The sequence below is a fragment of the Pygoscelis adeliae genome, unplaced genomic scaffold (genome assembly GCF_000699105.1).
Source record: "Pygoscelis adeliae isolate BGI_AS28 unplaced genomic scaffold, ASM69910v1 Scaffold108, whole genome shotgun sequence".
Lineage (NCBI taxonomy): Eukaryota > Metazoa > Chordata > Aves > Sphenisciformes > Spheniscidae > Pygoscelis > Pygoscelis adeliae.
Genome location: NW_008825498.1, coordinates 3,528,058 through 3,535,145, shown reverse-complemented (window position 1 = coordinate 3,535,145; position 7,088 = coordinate 3,528,058). Strand labels below are relative to the sequence as shown.

The 7,088-nt window shown below is 44.7% G+C and overlaps 1 protein-coding gene across 1 annotated transcript in view; it reads left to right on the top strand.

The window, feature by feature from the left end:
• DTNA (dystrobrevin, alpha) overlaps nt 1–7,088 on the top strand; it is a 223,721-nt gene that overhangs the window by 28,444 nt on the left and 188,189 nt on the right. The gene's annotated exons all lie outside the window — the stretch shown is intronic.

Below are 7,088 nucleotides of genomic sequence, written 5' to 3'. Positions count from 1 at the left end.
ATTCAAATAAATGCTTTCATGGCAGCTGCAAATGTCTTTTATAGGTGGTATCCAGTGCTGCAATTTCTCAGCCCTCAGAAATAAGTGTACAGGGTGGGATTGTTGACTGGAGTTGTGTTCAGGTGGTCGCAGGTTAAAAAAACCCATTCTCAATCAGATTGGTAATTCCCACATGATTGATTGACTCCATTTCCATAAGCCATTTTTCCCCTTCCCCCTTTTTTTGTCTATGCTTCATGTTGTTTAAATTTGGTGTGGCACTAACGTGACTCACAGGTGGGGTGGTTTCCCCCTTTGCTGCCTGCAGCGCACCGGGGCGCGGGAGGCGTTTGCTGCCTGCACTGCCGGCAGCCCTGCTCGGGGAGCTTCGTGGGCCTTTCTCTGCGGCTGATCCCGACACCCGTTTGTCTCGTAAGATGAAATCATTATCTAAATATGTGTTATAAAGTGAGGCGATTGTGCCCAAGGAGAGGCATTATTTTCCTGCGCTGTTCTGGAAGTGTGGGGATAACCCCAGCAGGTACAGAGCAAAAGAGATTTGATATGTTAAACACACAGAGGTCCGTGTCGTGCCATCTCCTGAGTGTGGTGGTGCTTTCTTCCTCATCAGCCACGACTTTATCCCTTTCCCAAGTCTGTCTGGTTCTGTGTTACCTGCAGATCGCTTGCTGAAAGCTGCCATCCCTTATCCCAGCTTCTCGCGCTGACATTTGGGATTTCTCCACAGGATGGGTACAGCAGAGGGAGCAGTAGGACAAGCTGCTCCCAGGCCGTCTCACTGTGCGTGCTCCCACCCCAGCCCAGACTCTCCAGCTGATCTAACCTCCCCTTCTGTCTGTATACCCCCAGCAGCACCGAGACCCCCCAAGCCTAAGGGGTCTGTGCGTGCCTTGGGGCCAGGACGAAGAGGGAAGGAGAGGGCTGTGTGGCAGAGACACCCCCTCCAGCCCGAGCACTGATGCATTTCAGAGAGCAAGTCAGGCGCTGCTTGCTTTTACATAACTGATCTGATGGGATTCGTGTTGTTGGCCTATATATTAATGCTCCAGCTCTCATTAGCAGTTTTGGAGACTTCCAGGCCTCCTTCTGTGTTCTTGCTATCTATTTTTTTCTTTAAAAAAAAAAAAAAGAAGTAATTTCCTCTTTTTCCCAACTTTTTGGTCTGGAGGGTGGAATAAAGTGAGTTTTATTTTAGAGCAGGAGGGTTTTTTGGTGGTATGTGGGATGAATGAAAGGGGATTGTTCCTACCTTTGGCTCAACTGAACAGAGAATCTGTTTCATAGATTATCCTCTTCCAGTTCTGAAAAAAGTGTGTGGGTCACTCCATCCACATGCATGTCTGCCTGCACGCACACTTTGGGCATTGGCCAAATTTCCACGAAAGGCCTGTGGTTGTCTGTCCAGGCAAATATAAATACATAATGTTTGTGGCATTTTCAGGAAATAACTTACTGGAAACCTTTTTCAGTGCAGAACATAGTGCTGCAATGAAACCAAGGTGCTGGACTGAGACAGGATAACAGAGCCATTTCCATAATAAAAATATTCATTTCATAATTTCAGGAATTAATTTCAGGAGAAAGTTGTGACAAGACAAATTTTGGTGTCGCAATCTTTACTTTCACAAATGTTTCAGTTATTCTTTTCAGAAGCAGGCTGCAATGAGCTCTCTTAATTAGCAGTCTACACTACCTTTTGTATACTCAGTTAGAGCAGACATGAAGCCCTCAAAGCAGTAGAGGGTTCTTACCATCGAGGAGACAAAGAACATCCCGTGCTGGGGCAAAGGCTGTGTCATGAATCTTTGTAGCTGGCATGTGGGGTGTTTGTTTATTTTATTTTCCTTCTGAGTTTGGCTTTCTAAGGGAACACAATCATGCTATGTTTGTTTGTCTCACACTTCTGGTCACAGCCATGAACTCATTAGACACCTTCTGCTAAATTTAACACAGGGGAAGAAATCTCAGCTATACTGATTCTCCTTGACTCTCGTGAAGTGGGATTCAAGATAGCACCCCAATAAGGACAGGACAGGCAACATTCCCTTCTTGAAACAGCTCCCACGTGTGCTGGTTGGTCAGCCTGAGCACCCACAGCTCTGAACCAGCTGCACAACCTGCTTGCTGCTGTTTCCCCAGGTAGGGAGAAGGTACAAAAGGGCACATGGAAGGGAGCAGGAGTACTGATTAGGGCAGTAGCTGGAAGAAGGGCAACCATGGAGGCCTGGGGAAATTAAAAGGATTATTGTGGAGAGGGTGGCACAGGTTGGTTGCATGGTACATTAGAAGAAGCTGAAAGTGCAGGTGGGCAACACTCATGTCCTGAGGGGTTGGACTGGTCGTGAGAGTTTAGAGGAAACAGGGATTACTGTCATTGGGAGCAATAAATAACAAAGGATCATAAATCCTTAGGAAAACAGTCTTCATTAGATGTGCTGCTCACCAAGCAACTTTGATGAACTATAGCTGTCACTTCAAAGCTTTCAAGTTGAGTGTTTTCAGGTAGAGGACCAATAATGGATGATACAGCCTTTTTATTTATCCATGAGCACCATCATGGATAAGGAAAGACTTTTCCAGGGCTCAGCACTGTGTGGGATTAGGTTTACCTGTCTTTTTTTAATTGTTTTTAGAAAAATATTTTTCCTTTCAGTGTGGTAAAATTAAACATAACATAAAGTTCTCTTTATTTTATTATATCTCAGAGATCTTCATTTTGCTGATCACTTTGGACATCTAACAAAAAGAGTAGTCTTTTTCCTGTATTTAGTGTTTGGATTAAAGATGAATGGAAGCAGAATTGTTCTAGTTCTCCTCTTAGGTATTTTTCAAGTATGCATCTGGTAAATAATGGTTTGATTTCGCAGAGAACAAGGCAAGTGCACGGAGTTTTTAATAAGTTGCTTAATTGTTCATAATTAAAGTTCATACTTTGTTTGCGTGTAGAAAAATAAAGCCAAGGCCTTTATATCCTGGCTCTTGTAGATGTGACATGCTTATATATGATGATAAACACTGGTTCAAACTACGGGTTTGTCCAAAAAACTCTAGCAAACTATAAATACAAGACGTATGAAAAAGGAAAGAAATGTTTAAAAGTAAATCATGGATTTTTTCCTTTATTCAGTAAAATGGATTGACTGAAAATATAATTTGTTTCTGAAGCTTAGATGTATGACCATGGACGTTGTCCCTTCTTCCCACATAGCTTGAATCACAGAAAATAAAACTGGAAAAGCCGGCACAGAAAATCCTCTGTTGCTGCAGAACTGCTCACGGAGTATGTATCAAGTGCATTCCCCATTTACTTTATTAATGCTTACCAAGAATTCAAACAATTTGAATATGTTTTGCAAATAGCGGAGCTGACCCATCTGAACATTTTTAGTGACTGAGCTTCCTCCCATTATCCAGTGAGCTTCCCAAAAACGGCAGGAGGATTAGACTCAGTGAGGAGGGTGCTGGAATAAATTTCTTTGGAGCAGTCAGACTCGGCAGTCAGACTTTGCCCTGCGTGAGCCCATCTCGGTCCCCTGGGTTGCCTTCCAGAGCAAAGGTACCCCGCCGTGCCAGAGGCTGCGTCGTGGGGACGGCAGGGCAGTGGGTGCTGGGGGATGCTACTGAGAGCCCTCTGTCCCCACCAGCTTCAATTGCCATTCCCCATCTCTTCCAGTAAAAAAGTGGTAAGTGGGAGAGAAGCAACTCATGGGTCAAAGCTTGGCCAAACCCTGTCTGTTGGACCATGTTGGAGAGGGCTCATGGTGTAACCACTTAGCTGAGTAGCCAAGGCTGGAGGTAGGCTGGGGGGGTGACAGGTGTGTAGATTGAATAATGCGGAATAAAGTCAGTGTGCTGGATCCACTGTGACAGGCGGGAACCGCGTTCCCGTCAATGCAATGGTAGTCCCCTACTCAAAGTTCTTACTCTCGATCAAACCTGTGCTGAAATCTGCAGAGGTTAATGAGATCATTCCTAAGAGCAGGAAGTACTGTGAGTAAGACCTCGAAGGACTGAGCCCGTAGGGTAGAAGATGTTGCTTGTCCCGGTAAGCCCAAATCTTAAGACTGCCAAGACAAATGAATTCAAGACACTGACAGACACGGGAAGACAAAGAGCAACTTCTGTGTGCATTAAAAATAGCTAAACGTGAAGGGACAGACCATGCCTCTGAGGCACTGGGCTAAATTGGGAATGGGTAGGAAGTCACATGGCTCCAAACATGTTACGTATTTACACTTGTCACTGGTACCAAATTACTCTCCCCTCCCTGCTGCTCCCTTCTCCTCTCCGCTGCCATGCCAGCTGCTGCTTCAGCTCCCACTCCTCCGCTAGAACTTGCTATTGATACGTATTCATGTATCTCAAATCTAATGCCACAGAGGTCCCTGATCTATTACATTTGGTGATGGTTTTAAGCAACAGACCCTGCTGAGGGAGAAAAAGTAGTATTGCCTCTCACAGCTTTGGTAAATCTCTCCCAGCTCTACACTTTGTATTGCACGTTAGACACTGGTATTATAGCACATCTCTTCATCTGAGGGAACTGGACACCTGCCTTCTCTTTTGGCTTATGTGATACAGTTTTTGGACATACGACCTCTGACTGTCCCATTCATGGGAATGGGATCATGCTGCCCATGTTGACATGCAAAGTTTCCCAGTAATTTCCAGCATGCCATTTCCCAGAGCTCCACCCCCACATACTCTTAAGTTTATAAATAACCTCTTAAGAGACATGGGAAGCAAACACTTTTAAGTGTTCTTTTAGAGGATCCAAACCCCAATCTCTTTTTTCCCCTATCTAGTAAGGGAAATACGCAAATTTAGATAGAAGTGTGGAAGTGCTTCTGTGGATTTCCCTGCCTTGGGTTTTTCCCCACACTTAAGCACGCTCTAGAGGTACATTGGAGTCCTAGAAACAGCTCAGTCTTAATCCTTCCTGTTCATGACTTCACTTCTGAATCACCACATTTGTCCATCACACCTTCTTCCATGGGGAGCTTCTTTCTTCCTTCCTTGTTGCCCTAATTAAAAAGGAGCCCTCAGCCACAAAAGCATGACTTTTCTTTGTTCTTTCTCTTTTGTCTCTCTGAGCATCTGAATCACTGTGCTTTTTAAGACCTAATGTTAACACGTGGTCTCTGCTTCTAGTGATTATCTGCCCTTCCAGTCTGACATCCTTACAATTGAAAAAAAAACTGATTTGAGGTATGATATTCTCACTGCTTTATATGAAGTTGCTTCATTGGAATGGGAGACACTGTGGCTCAGTGACTTTCTCTACTCTGAGAGATCTGTAAGCCTGCAGTGGTAGAGGTGGCTCCATGGGAAAGCGGTGCCAGCCTTCCTGCAATTCACTGCAGCTCCTAAACCTGAATAATAGACACATGCCCTGAACCGTTGTATCAGGAATACAGAGTTTTAGGACCCGAGGCAAAGGAGAAGTGAAGTGACTTCTTCCCTGTCTAGCAGGAAGTCCATGGCATATTTTTCTCTTGCTGGAGTTTTTAAAGTGCTCTGCAAGGCAGGCATTAAACATACTGAGGTCTGGCTTTGCTAATAGTATCAAAGGTTAGTGATTCAAAATAAGTCTTTCGACTTTTCAGGAGTCATCAGCTCGTTTATTCTTTACTATTTGTATGCTGCTGGCAACTTTTCCAGGCCCGTGAGCCCAAGCTGACTCCAGGTTAAGAGGAGCTCTTGCCTTCCTGCCTGTGGGACTGACTGTGAAAATGGCTATGGAGTTACTGTTTTATCAAACTTTATATAACGTTATATTTATGTTATCAAACATATGTATTTATATAGAAGTTATCAAACAGCATCATGAAGAGTAGCTGCCGGGAGGTGAAGTGCAGGCTTACTTCATGCACACTAAGATACAGCCCTTTGGATGATTCTTTTACGCCCCTTTAGGCCTTTCCAATTTTGAGCCGTTTCCTTTGTTAGCCTGAAGTAAACGCATGATTACTTTTACTACTAAATCAGTCCAGCCTCTCAACACCGGTGCTCTGAAGAGTGTGTTGCCTCATCAAGTAGGACATTGGCAAGGCATTTATAAACCATGTTTTTAGCTAAGTGATTCTGGGCACAGCTTGACCTTGCCCCCCCGCCTTGACCTGTGCTCGCTGCTTGCTTGGCTGCATCCCTGGGTATGAACCGCTGTTGGCAGCAGCTCAGACAAAGGCTGAAGACTGTAGACCAGAGACATTTACCATGTTATTCTGTTTGAATTGGTGTGACTGTCAACTGATATTTTCCAGTTTCAACTGAAAGTATTCAATAATTCATATGTTTTACATAGAGTGTTGTGGCTTGTTCCATTCCCACCCATGTCTGAGATAAGACAGTCCTGATGGCAAGCAGCAACTGAAAGTACATTTACAAATTAAAAACGTGCTGCTTCAAAAGGCTGATATTAAGAGCCAGGGGTTTGTGTCAACACTAATGACTCCTGAAGTCTCTGGTAGGGATACTGACTTTCTGGGTTATGTGGAAGGACTTTTTTCCCCAGTTCAGTCTCCTCGAATGCTGCCATTAATCAGTAGTCTAGCTATTTCAGAGTCTGACTTCTGAACAACATTGCAATGCATTGTTACTGTAAGGAGCCACAAATTTACTAAGAGTGGGCGTTTAGAAGCCTTGTGTTTAAGATTTGGTAAAATCTTTTTTATTTGTTTTTCTCTTTTTTTAATACGTCGTACCTCAGTAAAGCTCTCTGCACAGGCAGAAGTGCTGTAAACATCCAAATATGAGGCTCTGTGAAAGCTTGATATGACAGAGGGTGAAATGCTTCTTTGTACCTTCCTCCCCCCAGCCCTCGCACCCCTCAAGCTGGTTGCGTTTGGAATCCCCTACAGAAAATGCTTTCGTACGATCCTGTTTCCGACTGCAATTTCATCAGTGGCTCCGGGATTCAAACCCAGAGACTTTGCCTAATTGGGCACGAGCAATAATTTCGGGTACCTCCGCACCGAACATAAGCAGGCCGAGCCACAGCGGTTTTGTGAAGGCACCGTGTCGAGCTGCTCGCAGGGCTGCTGGCGGGGAGCAGAGGGCTCCCGGGAAGCCGGCGTGCACCCGCCGGG